The sequence below is a fragment of the Equus asinus genome, chromosome 27 (assembly GCF_041296235.1).
Source record: "Equus asinus isolate D_3611 breed Donkey chromosome 27, EquAss-T2T_v2, whole genome shotgun sequence".
Lineage (NCBI taxonomy): Eukaryota > Metazoa > Chordata > Mammalia > Perissodactyla > Equidae > Equus > Equus asinus.
In genome coordinates, this window is record NC_091816.1 from 13,740,970 (window position 1) to 13,764,636 (window position 23,667).

Sequence of the window (23,667 nt, forward strand, 5' to 3'; positions counted from 1 at the left end):
TTCCCCAAGAAGAAATGGGTAACCTCCAGCAGCTCTGAATATAACCTTATGTGGAAACTACTTCCTTACAGAGTTAAGTTAAAACCAAGTCACTAGGGTGGGCCCAAATTCAGTATGGCTGCTGTCCTCATAAAAAGGGGACATTGGGACGCAGAGATAGATATGCACAGAGGGAAGATGATGTGAAGAGACACAGGGAAAAGACGGTCATCTATCAGCCAAGGAATGATAAGCCTACGTCGGGCTAGGTCTAGGATTCTTTACGACGGGCTAGGAATAGGATGCTTCCCGTCCTTCTCCGGCTCCTGTGGGATATGGTCGTTTCTCTAGGGCCCTGATGCATGGTGCTGCGGCGAAAGCAAAGAGTGATTTCCGAATTGCCTTCTTGGAAATGGGAGGCGCCCGAAAAACAGGAAAAGTGAATTCCAGTGAAGTTGCTGCATGTTGGGGGTCGTGTTGTGGTGAAATGACAAATTGTTATCTGAACGGGGATGGCATGCTTCGTGAACGCAGCATGAATCACACCAGTGGTATAAGGCGGCTGACGGTCATGTTTGGAATTCTAGCCGCGCCTCTGGGGCTGTAGCCCTGTGACGTCTGAGGGGCTGATGAAAGTCGAGAAAAATCTGCATTGAGACTCTTCAAAGAATGTGATATTTTGGTGTAAACAATCAATATCCCTCCCACTTTTAAAAAGTATGTCCTAACCTTAAATTTAGTTTTGATAAGAATAACATTGAACCACACTAGACAAAATAGAATAAAATGAAATAGAAACAAAGTCACTCATAATTCTGTAACCCTAACACAACCTCTCAAATACCGAAAAATAAGGGAATTGTTACATAAAATAGAGTATATTCATATAGTTGAATTTTATGCATTTAAATGGAAACTATAAAGACCATCTACATAAAAATTTAGTAAAAATGTTTACCTAAAAGAATCAAAATATTAAAAATTCTGTCTACAGTATCATCTAGAAAAGTCTGCTCAGAAGGAAATATACCAAAATATAGTGGGTCAATCTTACCTTCTTCTTGATAGTTTTGGCATTTTATAAATGTTTTACAATGTTTTAAAAGTTACCTTCTACCCAGAATTTGGTAAATGTTCAGTTTTATTTCCTTTTTATTTTGCTATCATCTAATTAAACATTCTTTAATTCAGCTGAAAAATTTTCAAGAAGGCCGTGACCCTTCCCCTGCTTTTTAAAAGGTTGTAAACAGATAACCACAGGATGTTAAAACTAGAAGAGGATTTAGAAGTCAACTACTTAACCTGCCACAGAGATGGAAGCTGAACCTGAAACTGTTTACCTCTGTTTCCCTGGCCAGTGGTGGGGCTGGGACAGCAGCACCTCCAGAATGTCTATCCCAGTGCTCCATCCTCAGTGTCATGCTGTTCAACATGTTGCATGAGCAAGAAACTCTGGCATTATGCCCAGGTTGACGTGAAATAGAGTGTGCAGCTCAGAAATGTAAAAATTGGTAAGAAAGGCATATGTGACATTAGCAACTATTCTTTGTACTCAGTCAATTCAATTTTTATTTTAGTTTTTTCTGATGCTGTCAGTCCTCGGGGATCTACACTTGGGTACCAAGTTACTGCCTATTCCTGGCCCCAAGCACTGTTTAATCATCACCCCAGCACTAGCTCTCTTGACCGTGGATGGTTGTCTACACCAATAGTTCTCTAAGTATGGCCCAGATACCCATGGGGTTCCCTGGGACCCTTTCAGGGGATCCACGAGGTCAAGACAATTTTCCTAATACTATGACGCTGTTTGTGTTTTTCATTCTCGTTCTCTCATCAATTTCCAGTGTTGTTTGCCAGAGGCCACTGCATAATGTGTGAACTGAAACAGGCTGAACAGGAGAAGCTAGGAGAACCCAGCTATCTTCTATTAAGCCAGACATAAAAGAGATTTGTAGAAAGTAGAGCAATGCTACTCACTGCTTTTTTTTGGGAAAATACAGCCAATTTTCATAAAATATATTATCCATATTAACTTAGAATGAGTTTGTTAATGTTATTTTTAAGTAAATTATTATATAAATATTTTTTAAATTTCCAATTTTAATTTCTAATAATGCAGTATCAATAAATATAACGCACATAAACAAAAGCTCCTGGGATCCTCAACACTTTTGAAGAATGTAAAGGTGTCCTGAGACCAAAAAGCATGAGAGAAACAACTCTACACCCCCCATCTGAAGGGGACCCCACATAGCAGTGTCCCTGTACCCTCGCTGCTGCTTCCAGACTGAAGGCCTTTGAGCAACCGGTGCCCTGCAGAATGGAGAGTTTGGAAGGAACTTTCTGGATCATGAGGTTGGAGTCCCTGGTGGCAGATCCCACCATGACTTCCTTCTTGGTGATAGGGAGAGTAAGTACTAGAATGTTGAGGGAGTGCACAGGGAGGGGAAGAGGGACCAGTTAGCATGGGCTCTGAATCCCTGGCATTTGGGAGTCTTTAGGAAGAAGAACAGGAGGGGAAAACTGAGAATTAAGAGAAGAAAGCTAGAAAGAGAATAGGCTGCCTTGTGCCCTTTGCTCTGCTTTCAGACCTGAAATATCCTAAATCCACTAGAACTCCTTGATTTTTAGCAGCCATATCCGAAGCAGTATGACTTTAGGGTACAGGAGAACGCCTCACAGCTCACAGAATTATCTCCTTTTCCAAAGCATGACATTCTTTAATCTAGGACAGAGCATGTCATTAAAGTATTAGAGATAAAAGACTGAAATGCAAATTCCTGTGGAGAGTTTACACACTGACTGAAGGACATGATGCACAAGCTGGGTTGCACATTAAAATCACTGGAAAGCTTGTAAAAATCTAGATGCCCAGGCCCTGGGGGTAGGACCAGGCATCAGGATATCTTACTCTCTCCAGATAATTCCAATATGAAGCCAAGTTTGAGAACCGCAGAATGAGGGAGGCAGGAATCAAGGGCACAAGTTACACCTGGAAATGGATAGGGACCATTATTGCCCGAAGGAAAGGGGGATGTGAAAGGGATCCCAGAAAAACAGAAGACAGACTTCACACCTCAGCTCCGGGCCTTGGCAGGTCACCTTCCTCCTCCATACTTCCTGTTCTGAGCCCTGGGGCTTCTCTGGGTTCTCTTTCCTCCAGCTGGACCTTTGCTCAGCTGGTTCAGAGAAGACGTAGCCCCTAGACAAGGAAAGGAGAGAGAACTTCACAGTTTTCTTCCCAGCTCGTCAAATTAACAATGTTGGTCACAGATCAGACTTCTAAATCTTTACACATCTGAAAGTTAGACTTTGACGTGCTTGTTTTTCTTCCCCTGTCTGACTCACAGAATGAGTCATCTCGAACCTTGTTAATCTCCACTGGACTAAGGGAGCAAGGGCAGAGGGAGAGGGCTTCCATTCTTGCTGAGGTTTGGGCTGAGGCTGAATTCGAGCTGCCTTCTCAGCCCCCATCCCAGCACCGCAACTGCCTCCATGAGTTATTCTTGCACTCTGCCCACTCTCCAGCAGAAATGATGCTGGGGGATCAGTAAACCCACAGCACCAGGGATCTGTGGCTGGGGCAAGCACCGGCTCCTCTCTGGCATCTCTGTCCTCTGAGGAACCTGAGAAAACATAACACTCTTGGACTGAAGCAAGCTTTGGGGTGAAGAGTATGGTTTGATAAGCTAAGCATCTTAGTAGCACAGAATTCCAGAGCTGGGAGATAGCTTGAAGTCTTAAAGAGACTTTTTCCCAGGTAGGGCAACAGGGTAAACATCTCGGAGTTATATTTATTCCTGGCCCCTGGAATTTGGAAGAGGGAATGTGAAATTCTCTCCTTTCTGGTGCTGCCTGACTCTCTTCTCAGCTGTCAGAGGTTGCTCGAGCTCTAAGACCCCCGTCCATGGAGGAGGTGACAGAGCTAAGGTCTCCACACCCCTGGCTCATGCTGTGTGCACCCCATCCCACGTGCTTGGGTCTGACATAGGGAAGGAGGAATTCACAAACCGCCCACCCATTGTTTCCACAATCTTCCATTGTGTGTGACAGGCACGAAGATCCAGCACAACATGTACTTCCCATCCCAAGAAGCTCATGGCCTGGCAGGGGAGCAAAGCCCCACAGGGCAGCGTGCAGAGGACATAGCTTGGGATCCCCTCAGGTGCTCGGGGCACAGAAAGGAGGCAGCCTGTCTGGAGAGGCGGGAGAGCTCCTGGGAAACCGAGCTCATAGGCAGTGAGTCAGGTGAAGAAGGCTGGGGAGGGGCATCAATGGTTACCAATGTCCATAGTGCTGACCCTCTCAACCCAAAGAAAGGGAGAGCAGGGCAGGGTCGAAGGAGGACCCTGTCACTGTCTAACGGTAAGGCTACCACGTGGGCATCCCTGAGGTGCTGTGATATGGACTCTGAAACCTTCTCTTGCTCTTGCCCCTGCTGACTGGGCCCTGTGGAAGGCTGTCACTCACTGGGACTTGTCCCTCTGGGACCAACTGCTTCAGCCTGGTGCCTCTCTGCCTCCTGGGTCCACTCCGGAGCCCCCATCCTTTCTGACTCTATTGATTGGCTCCAAGGTCCCTTTGTCATCGGACGACCACTCAGAAAGGATTCATCTTTTTTCATTTTTTGCTCAGCATCAAAGAAAGAGTTCCTTTCACATTCAGCAAATGTTTACTGGGAACTCCTGTGAGCCAGGCATGGTGCTGGGCTGTGGAGATGAGGGAGTGGATTAGACATGGCCCCTCATGAAAGTAAAGGCAGGCAAACCAGTACAGACGGCAGTACAGGACCAGAAATGCTGTGAGGACAGAGAGGGAGCAGCTAATTCTGACCTGAGGGAACCAAGGAGGACTTCCTGGAGGAGGTGGTATGGGACCCACACCTGTGAGAACAACTGAAGATGACCAAGTAGAGACAGGAGAAGTGGCAACACCTGGCAGAGGGACGAGTATGTGCAGAAGGCACAGCATGCATGTTTGAAGAACGTCCTGTTTGGGGAAACTTTTTACAGTGTGTGGAATGGCAAGAAGTTTGGTATATTCTGACATGAGCTGGGTTAGCCTGTGGGCGCATCGTGAAGGGCCTCGAATGAGGTGTCACTGAGTTTCATTTCATTCTGTATTAGGCTAGTTCTACTTTCTATCCAAGGAATACATGTCCATAGTTTAAAGAGGGGCTCTCCCTGCCTTGCCTGCCCTGCCAGCCTCCGTTCTCTGAAGACCACCAGTGCTTTCTGGTGCTTACCTCCATGTCTCTAAAGAGCATGCTCGCATTACTGTACTTGATTTTCCAGTCTCAGAGAGTATCTGTTGACTTCATTCTACGGAAATCGAGAATTTCACTTCCTTATACCCCTGTGGACGGCTCTGACACAGGCACACACACGTATGCACATACATACACTCGCTCTCATCTTCCCAAAATGATGTAATGAATTATATCTGTATCAATATCCAGGGATTGCATTATTATGACTAATGAACGTTCTCAGCTGAGCCATTTCAGACATAATGATTATATCTGCTTGTTCAACTGTGTTGTCCCTAGAGGAAATAATTGTTCGTATTATTCTTGCCCAGTTTCCTGTGTACCTATAACAAACTTATCCCAAAACTCTGCCGGAGGTATAGATCTCTTTTTGATACTTCCAAACATGTCCACTGTCCGTTTCATTATTTCTTGGACACATCCCTCTAGAACTCCCAGTCCCTCTGCTGGACTTGTAGCTTCCTAAAGATGCTGCCCCATTATTGTCAGTATTACAGTGTGGGAGTGTTTGGGGACGTTATTCTGCCAACCACAGTGAAATTTATTTCATGTTCAGCTAGACTGAAATGTGCAAATCAATCAGCCCCACTTCCTCCCAGTCCCCCTGTCGGTCAATCAACAACTTCTTGAATGTGTAGCTATAAGAATGCCGCCTTGCAGCCTTGTCTTTTGGGTCCCAAAGCACTTCATCTCTCTTTTCAGGAGTCAGAAATCAGTGTTCCCATTTTACAGAGAGAAGAATAGAGGCCTGGAGAATATTAACATTTTGATGAAAATTCCGGAAGGCAAAGTCCAGTCTCCTTTCTAGGTCTGATCTCTATCTTCCATATGTGACATCTGTGAAATTCTTCTCCAGCTGATCCTGGATGATGTGACAGGCCAGGTCGTCTAGTAGTATAAAGCAGTTCCACCCGATCCCTTCTCAGAGAGAAAGCGCCACCTTAGCATGCTCCCAGCCCAGATGGCTGTTCTCCATTTACCAGTTTTACTTTCACAATTTCCTTTTTTACGGGCATTTTACTTCTAAATGAGAGAAAATCATGTGATCATGTTACTTTTATAGCTATGAATATTGGAAACCTGCAACAAAATTTCCGTGACTGCCACCCACCCCCTCCTTGCCCGGTTCTAGGCTGGGTCAGCAAGAGCCCCAACACTCTCAGAACGGAGCCTGTACAGGCTGGGTCAGAGCCAGGTAAGAAACACCCCTCGTCCCTTCATTCTCAGCAAGCCAGTTGTAAACACATTTCAGACCTCTTGGTTTCTCTCACTTCTTCTGAAGTCCAAGTTCATGTTCAAGATGGCTACTGCTAAAGCTTCTCTGTTCGTGGTCAGGTCTCGAGCTTGGACAAAATAGAAATACCATGGACGTTGGTTCCACTAGCTTCCTCACACATTGTAGAATGAAACATGCGCATCAATGATCTCAAGGTCGACATGTTGAAAAGTCAGAGCTCTGGAGGTGGGGGAGGAAACCTGGCCTGAAACTGCTTGGAAGGAGAGAACAGGGGTAACTGGAGGCCAAGGGGGTACTGAAAAGTCAAGAAGTGAGGTTGCTGGAGATATCTCAGTGCATGGCATATTCAGCCTGATCAGAACCTTGAGCATGCAAATATTTAAAGAATAACTGTCGAGCCAGCCCAGATGGTCTAGTGGTTAAGGTTCGGCACTCTCACCGCTTCGGCGGCTCAGGGTCACTTACTGGTCGCGGAACCACACCACCCATCTGTCAGTTGTCATGCTGTGGCAGCAGCTCACATAGAAGAACTAGAAAGACTTACAACTGCAATATATAACCATGCTTTTGGACTTTGAGGAGAAGAGAAAAATAGCTGTGGAGAAGATCTGAATATCTACTGCCTTGTGCTGTGTGTGTGTGTGTGTCTGTGTTCGCCTGTGCTCTACTCAACATAACTCGAGAGTCAAAAGAATCAATGAGGCACTATGACACTGAATGCCACCCCTGGTACCCAGAGTTAAAGAACAGCAAACGTTGATGTTTGTCCCTCGTGTCAGGAGCAGCTGCTGTGGTCACAATGTTACCTGCTTAGCCAACCTCTGAAGGGTCAAAACAGCCAAAGGAGTTTACTGCAGGGAGCTGTAAGTTAGTAAAATATGCACTTCAAAGCATGGGGAAAGTGAGTCTTTTCCCAGTTTGCTCCCAGATCATCCTCACCCAACGGGTTGCCTGGCTCTTTCTCATCCTTCTGAGTAATCAAGTACTTAAAGAAAACTTCTTCTCTGCTCCAAACGAGGTCAGGTCCCCCATTCCGTACTCCTTAGCATGCTTTCCTGTTCCTTTGTGCCCTTAGTACAATTATAATAGAGAAGTAATTGTAATTAGTTATTAATTTTGCCTCCCTCTTCTCATGCTTTATGCCTATTGCCTTAATATTCTAAATTATTTGTGAATGAATGATTTGTAATTTCACATCTAAAAGTCTCTATGATATGTAATAGCAAAAATCTGATTTAGAGAGATGTAGAGAGTATATTTTCCTTTCATTCTAAAGTCAGATTCCTTCCTTTATACAGCTATTTTCAAATCCAAAAGCCCCAATGAGGCTGTGCACGTCACAGAGTGGCTGGGACGTTTCTGGACACATAGGTGCACTTAATGCATGTGACGACATTCGGTGGCCGCGATGACTCAGCCGCTCTTTAGAGCTCATTGAGATAGTTATAGATTTCTATTTAGAGTAAATTTAGCGATAATGACAGCAGCCGTCATCACCGTCACAGCTAAGTCAGAGAAGCAGCTTTTATCCAGAGAACTGAGGGCCCTCATTTAGCCTGGTACTCCTGCCTCCCTTCAGACTGCCCAGGTAGATCCTAACACACCTTCCAGCACCTTCCTGTCGTGCCTTTACTGGAACCTTCCCTCACTTCTCCAGCCGACATCATCACACCTAATCTAAACTCCCAGAACCCCGACATGCTTAACAACACGATCGAGCATTCATCCACTCGTCCAACAACTATGTGTTGTACAGCACCTAAAATGTGCCAGGAACTGTGCTGAGCATCTGCAAATATCCTGAAATACATCACTCCCTATTATTTCACAGGAGCAAGGTTCATAGAAGGGATGAGGATGGAGGTGGGGATCGTGTCTTACAAAGTTTATCCCTAATGCACTCAGAACAGTGTTCAACGATAGAGTTAATAGATGATGTTACCTTCATTTCATGACTAATCAATTTAGTGGATAGCAGAAAGGACTGACTAATCCATATGGAAAGGGAATTGACACTAAGTAAACCAAAACAGGGAACAATGGCAAGGAAGAGACTAGGCAGAAAATAGCAAACAGATATATTCTTAGGAAGGGCTGAAGCTAGAAAATACCAGCCCCGGTTCCACATAGCATCAAGAAGTTTCAGCTGCTGCTTTTGTGTGACACTACTGAGCGACATGGTGAGGCACAAATGAGGATGCATTCCAGAGAAACCACCGGGAGACAGGAAAACAAAAGAAGGAGGTAACTGTGAAGAATTACCTTAGTAGGTGGCGCCACTGTCACCGATGAAAGCAGAGATGTGCAGTAGCAGAGTCAATGCAGTGCTGGCTTACTAGCATCAACAAGGAGCAAATCTGAGTGGGCACAAGAGTTCCAAGCTTCTAGAAATGCATTGAATATTCAGTGAGCATTCTGTTTTCCATGAAGCTTGTTGGAATACATTCCTATTCTCTCTCATTTCCACATGTGAGCGTGTGTCTATTCCTTGCATCATGAAACAAGCCCAATTAAGAGACAGGTCAAAACTGGGTTTGTCCTCTCCAGACAGAGCACCTGCCACCTCTGCTCCTACTTTTTCTGTAAAAATGAGACCATGAGAACCATAAGGACTTTAATTGTCCCTACAGTTGAATATCTGGCTGCTTTGCCAGAGAGAGCAGAGCATTTGATGTTGACCCTCCAGAAAATAACACCGAATCTGTAAATTTTAGAGACTTTTTTGGTTCCTATTCAACTTGAAATATGTTCCTTCTCACCCAGCGAAATCTCTCCTACAGCCACAGGGCAAGCCAGGCCACACAGTGATCAGAGCAGAGAGACAGAAAGCAAAGCATTGTGATGTACAAGCTGGATGGATCCCCAAGGTTTGGGGGGGTTGGAGAATGAGGGGAAAGGAGACATTTTTCTGTATCAGAGGCAAAAGAAACCTCTTTAAGTTTCAAACAATTGTCAATTAAAAAGGCAAATATCTGGAGTTAGAGGAATGCAATTGATGACTCTCTCCTTAAAATCCAAAGCAAGAGCAGATGGAGAAGCAGAGTTCTCAACATTTGGTCTGCTCGCGGCCCTTAGAGGGAAGAGCCCATCCTAGCATAAAGGACATGGGAATAAGCAATGGGAGGCAAAGAGGGAGACGGTTGGGAAGCCAGGATAAAGAAATCTAAGCAGGACACACACAAAATTCGCCAGGGAGATTTACTGTAGTCCTGTCTGGCTAAGAGTATGCCACTTCCTTAGTAAGGAGTAAATGGACCTTAGTATAAAGATCCTACAAGTGGTTATCTGTTGCTAGACATATATGCGCTTATTTGCATCCTAACTGTGTAGCAATTGTTAGGGACCTCAATTTCCTTCTCTACTAACTTTCTTGTCATCGTTAGGTCTAATCTAATCATTAGATTAGAATCTCAATTAGATATTTTTACCTCCCACTAAAATAACTTCAGTTTTGAAACCAGCAAAGAGTTAGCCATTGATGATTAAGTAGCTAGGAACTAAAGGTTTTGTCCTTTTTGCAATTACTGTATAGATTTTAGCTGTTTAACTCACCCATTGTTAACTGTGCCATTTAGGCAATATGCTATCTGACTCCCACTAGGTTCCTATGGCTAACATCTCCCTGGAGCCTGGGTCACCATGATAAAGGGTGTTTGAGTTGTTCTTCAGGAATTAGAACCCCTTGTCCACTTCAGGCCGGTTGAGACCACCAACCCATAAACTGACCCATAAACAGACGTCTGATAAGTGACCTTTTGACGTCAAGAGGCTAAAAACTCCACCCTCAGATCATGCTAATGCTGCCATTTTGAGAACATGGGTCCTGTGAAGAGGCATGAAGTCTGACTACACTTGTGCAGATCATCAATTACCTCACCTCTCCTCACCTCCGATCACCTATCCCCACGTTTCAGACCACCTTGCCCCTCTACTCCATAAATATCCCTGAGTCCCTATTTTCGGGGAAGCAGATCTGAGACTCATTCTCTTGCTTCCTCACTTGGCTGCCTGTGATTAAACTCTCTCCTTGCTGCAATCTTGTCATCTCAGTGTTTGGCTTTTCGAGTGACAGGCAAAAGTGAACCTGGTTCGGTAGCCGTTTTAACCGGATTCACCAGGTATGTTGATGTGGAAGCAAGACCCCAAAATTAACACCATAATAACTTACCCTGTAAGTTGATGTTTATCACTGAAACAACCATACTGTGAGTAATATTCCTCCATCATGGACAACACTCATGTTAATTGAGCATTATGCCTTGCCCTCTGGTTTCAAGCAGGAGGGTGAGGTGGGCAGTGGCTGGAAAGATGTCATCCAAGGATGGCGCATAAGGAACACACACGCTGCCTGGCCCCCTCCTTACCCATACCAGACATTGCTCATCCATTAGGCATTTTTTCCTGCCAAGTCACTGTCTCATGATCCTTTTCAACACAGCCACAAGGAAGCCACTATAAATTGATAGGTGCTGGTAGATGAGAGAAGATCTATTTGCCAACCCAGTCCTTTCTTACTTTGTTGTTTTCAAAAACTAGTTAGAAAAACGATGTCCAGAGAAAAGTATCAGAATTTATTCTGAATACATTCTTCAGAGTAAGAGTTCACAATCTTAATGATGTTTAGACACTCAGAATCTAAGCGGTACTACAATATTACTCATATTTGACTCTTATGAAATATACTTGAGATATAAATATATACAAATTAAAAGAAAAAAACAAAAGTCTGAGTTAAAAAGCTCCTTCAGATATAATTAGATGTTCCCTAACGTGTGAAGAATTCAATTCTGGTTATCATCTTGGTTCTCATATCCAGAAGGGGCAGACCAGCAAAGCAGCTCCCAAGAAAAGCAGCAGACCAAAAAATGCAATTTGCAAGATGTATTCTCCTCTGGGGGTGCCACACGTTACACTGCAGCTATGAGTCAGACACCTTAGTGGGAAGGAGATGATGCTAGTGGGCCAGTTAAGAGGGCTCCTTCACTTACGGAGGCATGAGTTGGCAGCTCAGCAGAAGGGAAGCTGACAAGAAGATCCTGAAGATGCCCTGAGGGAGCAAGGAAAGGCGTAGAGTACAGGTCAAGAAATGAAAGTGCAGCAAAGCTTTTCTTTTCACATTCCTAAACCACCTTGGCAAATCAGAATGGTAATGTGCATATGACCCTAGACTCCCACTGCTATTGTCAGTCTTTCAGAGAACAAAGACAGGAGAGACTTCAAGGAACTCTCAAGAAAAACAAAACTTCGAGTGCCACACCAAGTAGCACCTTAGCATTTTCAAGCTGAAACTGTCTTTATTCACCTCGCTCTCAGCCAGTCTTCTCTTTGTGCAGATGAGGAGATTAAAGCCCAGAGAAGTCAAAAGTTTAGCAAAGTTAGACAACAGAGCCGGGGTTAGGACCCAAGAGACCCAACCATTGGCCCAAGGGCTTCTCCTTTCTTCCTGCCTTTTCACAGACAACGGCCTTGACAATCGAAGAGCAGGGGACTTCATAGGTCAAGAGACTCATGACCAAGTTACTGGGTCATTGAGTTGCTACCAAGTTGAGGAATCATCCTTTGTGTGGAGGTCCCTCTTGGCAATGCCCTTTTTGAATCTCTGTCGATGTCCATCATGAATCAGTAATGAACGCCAGCATGGTGGCAGACTCAGACCAAGTTTATGAAGAAACAAATCGGTCAGTGGGGGAAAGCTAATAGTGTGCTGACACTTCTGATTCCTTGAATGAGGTATTAGGCCTGAATTATTATAGCAGGAAATGCTAAACTACTACGGAAAGAAAAAATGTGATTACTCATGTCAATGTTAAAATTGCCATTTTTCACCAAGGGATTAATCACCAGCCATGAAACCTGCTGGACTTGATAGAAACTGCTTTCCTCTTCCCCATGAATTTTCCACCTTGGCAGTAGAATTCCCTATATATAATCATGTGATCCCTTCCAGAAATTAAAGAAACTCTAGTCTAGAGAGTGCCTTAAGACTATTCTAGGTTTAGGAGGTCACCTCACCAGGATTAGGATGAGGGTGTGGCAAAAGAAGTGCTTAGGGTGCAAAATTTATGGAAGAAGTCCCTATCTGGGTCATGCAAGTTCAAGGTTGGCACTGAGAATGCATGCCTCCTTAAATTTTATGCCCCAGGCACCTCCCTTGCCTCACTGCTCTCCTGTCCCTGCTCTTCATACTGTTTGACTGCCCAGGGTTCTGGATGGGGATGGGAGGAGATGGGATGAGTCAGGAAGGGCATGACAGAGGGCATTTCAGACAGGGAAGCATGGATGGGATGCATGTTGGGAGACCTAACACTCAAACATCCAGGACCCTGCTCCTTTGACAATTGGCATATAGTGGTGTAGGGACTTCTGCTGGTCCTCAACCAGGAGATCAGATCCAGAAGGAATGATTAGGCCAGAATATGGGTGCCTTTAGCTGAAGCCTGAAGTCACAGATCTGAGTGAACAGTGGTGAAATGAGGAGGGGGACAGGTCCGGGTGGGAAGATGAGCAGTACTGGGAAGGTCGGTCCAGTTGGGGTTAGCAAAAACTAATCTCTGAGGTAGGACCCCAGGCAACAGGAACTGAGCCATGACAGTCAGAGAAGGATCAGCAGCCAGGCAGATCCCTGTTAAGTCAGATGAGCTCCAGACTTGGGACTCTTGTGTCTCCCTTGCCAGGGCAGGGCTGGGGTCGGGGGAGAAGGTGATGAGCTGGGCAGATCATGGAACTTGATAGTCCTCCTCCCCAGTTGGTTCCCTTGCATAGCTCAGGGCTAATCTTCCTTAAAAAAAAAAAAAAATCCTGGATGTTCTGATATATTTAAGAAGAAATAAGAAGTGATAGAAAAAACTCCCAGAGTTCTGGAGCCTGCTGATTCATTTAACCAGCCATACGACTGGAGGCAACGTCCTTCTCCATGTTTTGGTTTACTCATTCATAAAATAAAAGATTTGTTTTGGATGATCTTTGATAAATGCTCAAACTTTAAAATGCTGTGAGTCAATGGAACAAAAAGCAAGTTTCTTCTGATAGGTGTGTTTTCTTCTCCTGGGAAGACTGCCCGACCATCCCCATCCCACAAGAGTAGCTCCTGTGCTAAGAAGCCCTTTTCTTCTCTTGAAGCCCACACGGTTCTGCCCACATCATCTTCCCAAGCACGCTGAGGCACCAGTTCATTTCCTTCATAGCACCGACTACAATCTGTCATTGTATATTTATAGGCTTGTTTGTTTTATACAGAGTGTATCTCCCACCAGATTGCAAGCTCCATGAGAACAGATATGATGCCTGCTTGTTTACCAATGCATATCCAGTGTCTTAGCGCAGTGCCTGAAACAGAAAAGACTCCTGGTTAATGCCTGTTGAATGCCATTTTCCCTTTTTTGGTCAGTATAGTAGCTGTCATTGATTAAAGGCTTACCAGGGGCCAGACTTTGTGCTGGTACTTTGTATGTATTTCTTCATTGACTTGGCACAACAACCCCATGTGGCAGGTGCTATCTGTTTATAGATAAGGACACTGAAGATCAAAAAGGTCATGGAGTTGATATACTCTAGAACCTGGACCCAAACCACATATGACACCCAGTGCCTGAGCCCTGAACCCCTGCAACATGCTGCCTTTGGATCCTCAGTGGCTTGGGCCGGACACATGGCAGGTCCTCAGGAGGTGTTTAGTGGCTCGAGTCCCTGAGTGAAGGATTTAACAGATGGTAGCTGGAGGTTAGTCCTTCTGACCCATGGAGCAAGTCCTCTGAAGCTCCAATGCCCGGGTGGACTCTGAAGGCCGGAGCCAGGATTGGTAGAGTAGAAAATTTCTTTCTAACAGTAAAAGTCATTCTCATTCTGTGGAGAGTTTAACAGAGATCCTTTCTTCCACTGTATGAGGGTGTGACTTCAAATTTTTCTCAAAATGCACATTTTTAATTAGAGTACTTTACGTGGGTTGCCAAGCTTCTGGGAATTAAAAGGACACTTGTGCCTGGGGGACAGTTACAGAGGCTGATCCCTGGGTAAGTGCATAATAAAAATACACAGAGAGCGACTGAAATGAAACCCCCGGGAAACCTTTTCACTCAGTTTCAAATACCTAGAAAATGACTTGGCAGCTACAGAATGAAAAGAAAGAACAGAAACAAAAGCTGATGCCAATTTACTTAATTTAGGATTCTTTTTCCGGAGGGAATCCTTCTGAGAATCTAGAGTTGGCAGAGATTTTGGAGACAGTCATGTCTAAGACACCCCCCTTCTGCAAATGGGATGATGAGGCCTAAAGAAGTCGTGTCAAGATCAAAGCAAGGTCAAACCAAGCAAGCCAGGAGTGGGAAAGAAAGAAGAAGTGTCACTGAATCCTACAGCAGCCACCCTCCTGGGCCCTTATGCCACTGCTAGAAATTTACTGATGATGAGGAAGATGGGAGGTGGTGGGGGGGCAGCTGTCTGGTGACATGGCTCTTGCTTTGCTCAAAGGAAGATTAAAATACTAAGAAGATCAGATGCTGAGGAATATAGAGTCATTTATTACTGTTGTTTGTCTCCAAGACTTCATCCGGTCAATTGGGGCCTCTTCTCTCATGCTTGGGTCCCCCAGCCCTCAGACACATTGCTGTCACTTATGGGTCCCTTAAAACTGAGAGTGGTACCAATAAGATGGCCAAATATCGTGGACTGAACAGGAATCAGAATAATGTTAATGTGCTTAGAGAAAGAAAGGGACATTGAATGGGGCAGGGGGCTGGGGGAGGTTAGTATGGTCATCATTAAAATATATAATTCAAAGGGCAGAATTGTCTGGTACATTCCATCCATTCAGAGGGGAGGGATATGGTATCTGAGGGATGCTAGTAGATCTAATCACCAGAGATACAGGGCTGGGATGTTGATATGTTTAATTTTCTAGGAAAATTTCCATGAAATATTTCTTCCAGCTCAATCCGATTCTATGGTCAACAAATAACCTTCTTATAAATACTTTAATAACCAGACACCTTGATTCTAGGAATAAAATATAAGCATGAGCACAGGACTACTGAGAATGAGTTCGAGCCCCAGTGAAAAAAAAGATTTGAGGGCTCCAGCAAAGGCAGACAGCTAAAAACCTTCACAGGGGTTTTAAACTGATTTGCAACATGGTCAGGCCAAGGTCTCCTTCCCAGCCTGGTGGCCCCAGTAATTTGTCCCCAGCTTCTACCTTCTCATGTGGAATCATCAGCCCTTATGGACATGAGCATTCCAATAACTGGGGAGAGGGATCACGCTTGTTAGAAATAAATAAATTGGTGGTGTGGCTTTTTGTCCACTCCCGTGTTGTGAGGTATTGAGAGGGAGCTTTTGTGAGTCTGTGGACCTGATAGGTGAGGGCTGGGTCCTAAAGCCTGTTAAGTATCTGAGGTCACAATCCCCCTCTTAGAGATGTCTCGACAGGCAGCCACTCTTCACCAGATGATGCCCTTCCTCCATCTCTCCCAGGGCCTTTTTCACTTCCAATCCTCCCCCCAAGGCTACCTCTGCCGGCTGGTTGCTCTCATATTACGATGCCTGGGGCTACATGGCGGGAGAAGGGGCTGCTCCTGACTTTGTTGGTTCCATGTGGCTGTGGTTAAGGCTTTTCACCTCCCTATGGCCCTGTGTCTCAGGTCCTTCACTGGCACAATGGGCATGCTGCCTCTGAACCTTTCCCACAGGCCAAGTGAAATCACATAGAGGGAAGGGATTTTGTAAAGCATCAAAAGTTTTACAGATGCAATATACTAATACTAATTCTACCAGTTCACATTTCTATACATGCTCCATATACAGTTATGAAGATCATAAAGATCCTTTTCTCCAACCACTCGCCTTTAAATGGACAAATGCCCAGGACAGATGGTCTGATGGCAAGTGATCTGAGGGTGACCTTCTTTTGGTCACCCCAGTGTTTTATTACCAAAAAATCTCAACTCACTTCTGTTAACAAATCAAGATCTTTTCTTCTAAATATAAGTCCATTTCCTCCTTGTTCTTTTAGGAATATAAGAAATGATCAGGAAAGATTTAATTCACAAAACACCTTCATTCACTTGAAGATCGTCCTAATGGAATCTTCCAATTTGCTCACCTTTAAACAAACAAACAAAAATTCTAATTATCTTGATTCCCATATCTCATTCCCTAAATTTTACTTTGTGTCTCATGTAGATCATTGTTTTTATTTCATTAGCTAAAAGTCTGAGCATCTGTAACAGTTTTTCTTTAGCATCAAGCAACATAACTTGAGAATCTCTGTTTTCTTACAGCTTGTTTATTAACAGACCATTTAACAGCTGTTCTGGACTAAAGGTGAGTACCTTCACTTGCCTAGAAATCCTCTTTCCATGTTATTTGTAGTGTAATTGTCTTCGTCGTCATAGTAATAGGGTATTTATAAAATGACTAAATAAATTCCTAATATGGCTAAGATTCTAGAGGAAGAAACAAGGGACGCTGAACTCTCATCTTTCCCACTGATTTTTTTAGAAGGTTCTGACAATCAATTTCCATGTGGCCCCAGCCTATAAGAATCTTCCGGTTTGTGTCCTTAAGGCAGATGTACGTACAGTGAAATAGTGTTCACGCTGGGGCTGGTGTTGCTAGGGAGAAAACGTGCTTATGTAATAAATCTTGGCAGGAAAGCAAAATAATTCCCTACTCACAAAACATTTTTCTCAGTCCATTCTCTCTGCACCATTCTGAAAAAATCCGGAAATCAAACTAGCATTCTTTATTTTTAGTCCATCCAAAATTTTACTCACTTGAAGCATGTGGGCATGAGGCTATCTTTAGAACCAGCAACCAAACGCCTTGGAATCATAGATTATTAGTGCCTGGGCAATTCTCTAGATGGTTTTTTTTTCAGCTTAGGAACTCCACTATGTAAAACTGAGGTGGAGTGGGGGACCAGAAGTGTTGCTCCGTTGGTCTCCCTGCTTATCTTCTTCTCGGGTACTACCATGTAATCTTAGGGTTCCAAGAAACAACTAGAAAACCACTGCTCTAGGATTCATTTTTCAGGAAACAACATCCAAAAAGGATGAAGTGACTTGCTTGAAGTCCCCCAGTAGTTGCCGACAAGCCAAGAGAAGAATTCAGGTTTCTTGACTTGCAGTTCACGTCCTTTCCATTGCACAGCACATAAGATACTATCATAACAGAAACTACTTTTTTTCTTATTATTAGCCAAAAAAGTTCAGCTGAGAAACAGATGACTGGTTGGGGAAGTTTGCCTACTGGAGGCACGAGGAGATCAAATGACCTAATCAAAAAATACACAGTAGCTCTTTTCTTTGACTGAAAGGAGAGTGAAAAGCGCAAAGGGAAACCAGCATAAGACTATTTCCTACAAGTTACTCCATTATAGTTTGCCATGTGCGCTGTACTGAAGGATACTTGCCCTGCTACTCACTGCCTGTGTGACCTAGAGCAAGTCACTTCACTTCTCTGGGCCTCGGGGGCTCTTGTCCCCTCTGAGAACACTGTGCATTGGCCATTGGCCTTTGGACACCATGGTGATCTGTTGTCTTTCCCAGATTGGCCCCTTCCTTCCACGTCTCAGTACTTCTCATAGAGCCAGAACATTCTTAATCTCATACTATTTTTTTTCCTGTAGATATTTTGTGCATTTAATAATTGTCTTCCAGACTGGACAGTAATTGTTTTTGCCTGACCGTGTCTTTTTACTTCTTTAACATGTGTTCTCTTTGTCCTCCTCTATAAGTGTTGTCTTACTTATAATGCACAAACACAGACACCTGCAAAGACTCCCCCTCTGGTATTTCCAGAAGCACTGGGGGATCTCATATGTACTTCCATACAATCTGTCCCTCTCTCCTTTCCCCCTTTCTCTACTCCAGGCCTCCCTAGATAGTACCATGCCCATTTGGCACCATTGCATCTGCCTCGCATCACTGGGCTTCTACTGGGCACTGCTATGCCCTCTTGTTGCTGCTCCTTGCTAGGTGCAGAAAATGACTATGGTAGCTGTGGATATTTTCTTCCTTTCTTTGATGTGTATGTATGTGAGTGTGTATGAGTGGGCATTTACAATCTCTCCCTTTCCTTCTCCCTACTATTTATTCAGTCCCCGGGCTACTGGATATCTAGTCAGGATTGTGACTGCATTAGAGAAGGAATAAACATCATGCAGAGGTGGAGGCACTGACCAATGAGACTGGGAATCTTTCCTTGCTAAGTGCATTTTCATTTGTATAAAGATGAGTTAGATGACGTTAGGTTGGCCCATGTTGTCGCTGCTGCTCTTATCTAAAAGTTTACTTATGAAGAGAAGGGTGTACATGGATCTTGAATAATAAAAGAGGTGGAACCTTGCTCACTCAACACCTATTTCAATCCCTTTAGCTTGCCTTCCTGAGAATAGGAAGCTAGAATTAGATTTCCCAAATCCCCTTCCAGCTAGGGCGCTTGCTTGAGACATGATACGGCATAAGACTGAAATTAAGATTCACTTGACATCTGGTAAAGTTGAGAGGGCCTCATATGGCCTAATCTCAAGTCCTCCACCCCTTCTGCCTCAGTGGATAAGGTCCCTTAGCCAAACAGCCCTCCTTATGATGGGGACCAGGCCCAGTGCCTGCTTATCCCTGAGCGTCAGGTTTCAGTTTCCTGTCAGCCTGTGGAATTATTCAAACAAGCCAATCACATCCTCCCATGGGAACCATGAGTCACCTCACCCTCTTGTTACTACAAAGCCTGCCTCCTACAGTCCCTGCTTGTTCACTCTGTTCCGGAGTACAACCCGGTGTGGCCCTGTGTGGTGTGCTGTGTCCTCCTACTCTGGATGGTGAGTACACGTGACCAAGAAACTGCTATCAAAATCATCCATCCAGTGTCAGTGTCATGTGTTGAGCCATCCTCATAACCCTAGAGCAGGAACCCCTCCTTCACCAACCAGGTCGAGAGGGGGTGAGTAAAACACACGGTCTGCCAAGTAGGTTCTCTTGCATGAGGTTTTTAGGCAAAAGTGAGCAGCTTGGGAGTAGCTACATGTGGAGAGTACAGACAGAGGCACCTGTTCTTCCAGGATGGCCATGGAGGAAGGTTTGGTGTCCATTCCCTAACACAGGGCAGCAGGAGGCAGCGATACTTGCTTTGCCACTAGAACAGTCTTGCATTGCGGATTGGCTTTTCTCCTGGCTCTGTTGGATCTGGCTGCCCTTTTCCTGCCTCAGTATAATCCTAAACTGGTTCTCTGGATTTCTAGAACTCCATAAGCTAACTACTATATTTTAACAAACTACTTTCTACCTAAATTATGTGAAGTGCATTCTAATGTCTGCAACTAAAACTGGATGATATAAGTGGCTTAACAACATATGGTTGAGTTTATCTCACAAAACATGAAATCTGGAACTAGGTAGTTCTGGGATGTATAGACCTTATTCTATGGTGTTATCAATTTGTTATCAGGAAGTATGTCTTTCTGAAATGGATTTATCCCCATGGCTGCAAAGGTCGTTGCTCCATCTTCAGCCTTATGTCTGCATTCCAGGCAGAAAGAGGAAAGTGACCTGGGGAAGAAATATAGATTCATTTACTTTTGCTGGATAACTAACAAAGCCCAAAATCTAGTAGCTTAAAACAACCATTCTGTCAGTCAGCTGCGTGGTTCTTCAGGTCTGGGCTAGCTTAGCTGATCTCTGTTGGGCTCACCCGTGCATCTGCATTCACCCAGCGAGTTGGCTGGAGGTTGGATGATCTAGTATGGTTAATTCACATATCTAGTTGTTGGCATGTTGCTGGCAAGAGCAGTGGGAGTACCCAGACTACATGTTTCTCATCATTCAGCAGGCTAGCCCTGGTGTCTTTCTGTGGCCATCTCAGGTTTCCAAGAGCAGCAAGAAAGGGCAAGTTCCATCGTGCAATAACATTTCTGTTTTCATTTGCATCTTATTTGTTATTGTACACTGGCCAAAGCAAGTCACAAACCAAGCCCAGAGTCCACAGGTGGAGAAATAGTCTCTGCTTCTTGATGGGAGGAGTTGCAAAGTCAATTCCAAAGGTATAGCAATGAGAAGATCGTGGCCATTCTTGCAAACTACCACGGAAAGGCACCAAATCAGGAGACCAGAACTTTTCCCAAATCCCCAGTAGACTTCTACCTGCTTCTCATTAGCCACAACTATGATTTGTCATATGGTCATCCCTAACAGCAAGGAGGGCTGTGAATGTTGTTTATCTGGGCTGTTCCTCCTCCTGGGACAAAACTGTAATTCTCTGAGTAATAAAAGGTAAGAGAATGGGAATTGGGTTGGTGTGAAATAGTAAGAAATGTGTGTGTATATATATATTTGTCTCTGTCCTTGGTCCCTGCTAATTTTTGGTCTTTGACCCTGGTTCCTGACACAGTTCCAAAAACCTTGTAATTTACTGAGTGATAGAAGTGTCTGACTCAAGACTCCTAAATCCCATGGATTTCCTGGGTGATAGGAGTGTCTTTTGTCCTGATGTGCCTCTTGGTGGGCTCCTAGATGAACGTGGTCACTAGAAAGACCAAGGCACAACTGGAAGCTTGGAACTTTCAGCCCCATCCCTTATCCTGGGAGAGGAGAGACAGGCTAGAAAATGACTTAACAATCAATCATGCTTACGTGATGAAGCCTCCATAATAACCCCCAAAGTACGGGCATCAGAGAGCTTCCAGGTTGGAGAACACATCTACTTGTTGGGAGGATGGAGCACTCTAACTCCATGAGGACAGAAGATCCTACACTTGGAGCCCCCGTGACCTCGCCCTAGGTATCCCTTCATCTGGAAGTTCATCTGTATCCTTCGTCATGTCCTTTATTACGTAATAAACGAGTAAACATAAGTAAGAGTTTCCCTGAGTTCTGTGGGCTTTTCTAGCAAGTGATCAAACCCAGAAGGGGGTCATGGGAACTTCCCATTTGTAGCCAGGTTGGGCAGAAGTTGTGGGTAACTTGGGGACCCATGACTTGCAATTGGTGTCTGAATTGGGGGGCAGTCTAGTGGAACTGAGACCTTAACCTAAGGATTCTGCCCCAACTCCAGGCAGTTAGTGTCAGAACTGCTTAGTGTGGAAAACTCACACATCTGGTCGCAGAAGTGTTCTTCTGTGTGAGTGAGTAAAGGAGCACCGTGTGTTTCTTATAGACAGTTGGATATTGGCAGTATCTGCCATACACAACCTGAGGCACTACAATGGAACACTTCTATGAAACTGAATTTTCATTCTCTTGTCCATGGAAGACTGGGTAGTGGACAGACACCACAGTCTCCTCCTACCACTCAATGACAAAGGCTTTGTGAGTGTTCAACTCTCTTTGGGCCCCCTAGTATTTAGATCACCAGACAGGCTCAGGCATCACTGTTGATTGACCTTGGTCTGTCTGTCCCTCAAACACACACAACACGCATTCACTCCCAATTCCCCCTGCCCCAGCTATCACCCACCAAGCAGACAGCACATGCGTTAGACCTTGGTGGAAGAGTAAGTCTGCCGTTGAAGTGCAACCCCATTCATGGCCCAGGCCCTGAGGCTGCTTACAATGAGTCCAGCATGTTACTATTAATTCTGCTGTTTCATAGTCATGAGATGCAAAGCACAGGCGACTAGCAACACACTGTCTCGTACAGCCCTTATGATCTAGAGAATCTGTGTTGTTTTGTACAAGAATCCAGTATCCTTCTTTGTGTGCCTTTTGAAAAATTGAAACGTTCCCAAAGTCTGGAGACAAACTTCCGAGTGAACTGCATCTGAACTTTTTAAATTCTTTTTTTTTTTTTCCCCTTGGTTAAATCTCAGTGGAGCCGGAGATGATCATAATTTTCATGAACACAAACTAAAGGTTTTGTTGCCTGTTGAGCAAAGTAGCTGCTTCCTATTGCAAAAGAACTGATTCCTATTCTCATTGCGTTGGCGTTTTCATTAAAATTTCCATTATCCTCTTCCTTCCAATGCAGTTATAGATGAAATTGCCCTGACAATGTTTCTCAAGCAAAATCACTCCTGACGCAAAATATACAAAAGGGATATAGGAGGAAAAGAGCCATGCTGCCCAAAATATAGATCATCTTGATAAGGAGGAAAAATTTTTTTGTCTCAGGCTTCATAATCATTTTAGGAGTCTGTTATTAGCTTCATCAACCATACCAGGCCCAGAAAAACAAATCTGGATTGAGATACAGTCATGGTGGAAGAAGTAGAATGGTGGGACATAAAGATGCTCTGATGACAATGGCGACCTATTTGTTGAGGGCCTACTCTGAGCCAAACCCTGGCCCCAGAATCCTTATCTTACCTGTGCAGTCCACCGCACTTCATGTGCTACAAGCTGGCCTCTGATTGGCCTTCTCCGGGAACTAGAGGGCTAAGCCTGTTACAGCACAGACTGCCAGTTCTGGCTCTGCTTGTGCTAGGTGACCTTGGCCAGGTACTTTATGCTCTCTGTGCCTCAGTTTTGTTATCTAGAAACCAATGCTAATGACACTTTCCCTATCATCCTACTTTGCAGGGTTCTGGTCAAGTTGAACACGTTCAAAAGTGATCTGTCAACTAGAAAACTCTATTCCAACATAAAGATGGATTGCCAAAAGTCATAGACAAAACTTGGTGTGTTAGTCAGCCATCCCCAGCATGATCAAAGTCAAGTCTTCATCTCTCTCCTCTCCTCGGAGAATGGTAGCAGCCCTATACTTCCATATGTCTACTGGGGAAATCAGAAAAAGGAAGCATTAAGCCCTTGGCTTCATGATACCAAAGCCGTCACTTCTGAGTGCATACTCTGAGACAAGGAAAATCTTTCACATGCATTATCTCATATAATCCTGGAAACAGAACTATAGTTCCTATTATATGGGCAAAGACACTGAGGCTCAGAGAAGTTAGGTAACCTGCCATTATCATAACACTAGTAAGTAGAGGGGCTGGGTTTCCAGTCCTTGTGTGTTTGATCTCAGAGCCTGGTCTTAATTGCCGTGAGGTGCTTATTTTTACTGAGGAAGAATAAGAAATTACTGCTCTTGGAAAAAGAAACTCAGAAGAGCTAAGTCCAATTCATCTTGTCCCAACAAACTAACTTACATTTCTACTTCATTGCCCTTTGTTTCCAAATTTCCTGAGGAATTTTTTCTTTCAAAATCACCTTCGATATAGTCCCATTTTTGCAAACACATATTGAGTGCTTATTAAGTA

General features: G+C 44.3%; 2 long non-coding RNA genes across 2 annotated transcripts in view; one reads left to right on the forward strand and one right to left on the reverse strand.

Annotated features, from left to right (window-relative positions):
• The first annotated feature begins 5,862 nt into the window (after window positions 1-5,862).
• The window catches only part of LOC139042286 (uncharacterized), a 31,688-nt gene continuing 13,883 nt past the window's right edge, over window positions 5,863-23,667 (forward strand). The window contains exons 1-2 of the long non-coding RNA XR_011498846.1: window positions 5,863-6,443; window positions 16,757-16,799. This is a non-coding gene — a long non-coding RNA (uncharacterized lncRNA). The remainder of the gene's footprint in view (window positions 6,444-16,756; window positions 16,800-23,667) is intronic.
• LOC123281457 (uncharacterized) overlaps window positions 10,986-23,667 on the reverse strand; it is a 75,994-nt gene continuing 63,312 nt past the window's right edge. Inside the window, exons 4-5 of the long non-coding RNA XR_006520957.2 lie at window positions 13,903-20,023; window positions 10,986-13,811 (exon numbers count right to left, since the gene is read on the reverse strand). This is a non-coding gene — a long non-coding RNA (uncharacterized lncRNA). The remainder of the gene's footprint in view (window positions 13,812-13,902; window positions 20,024-23,667) is intronic.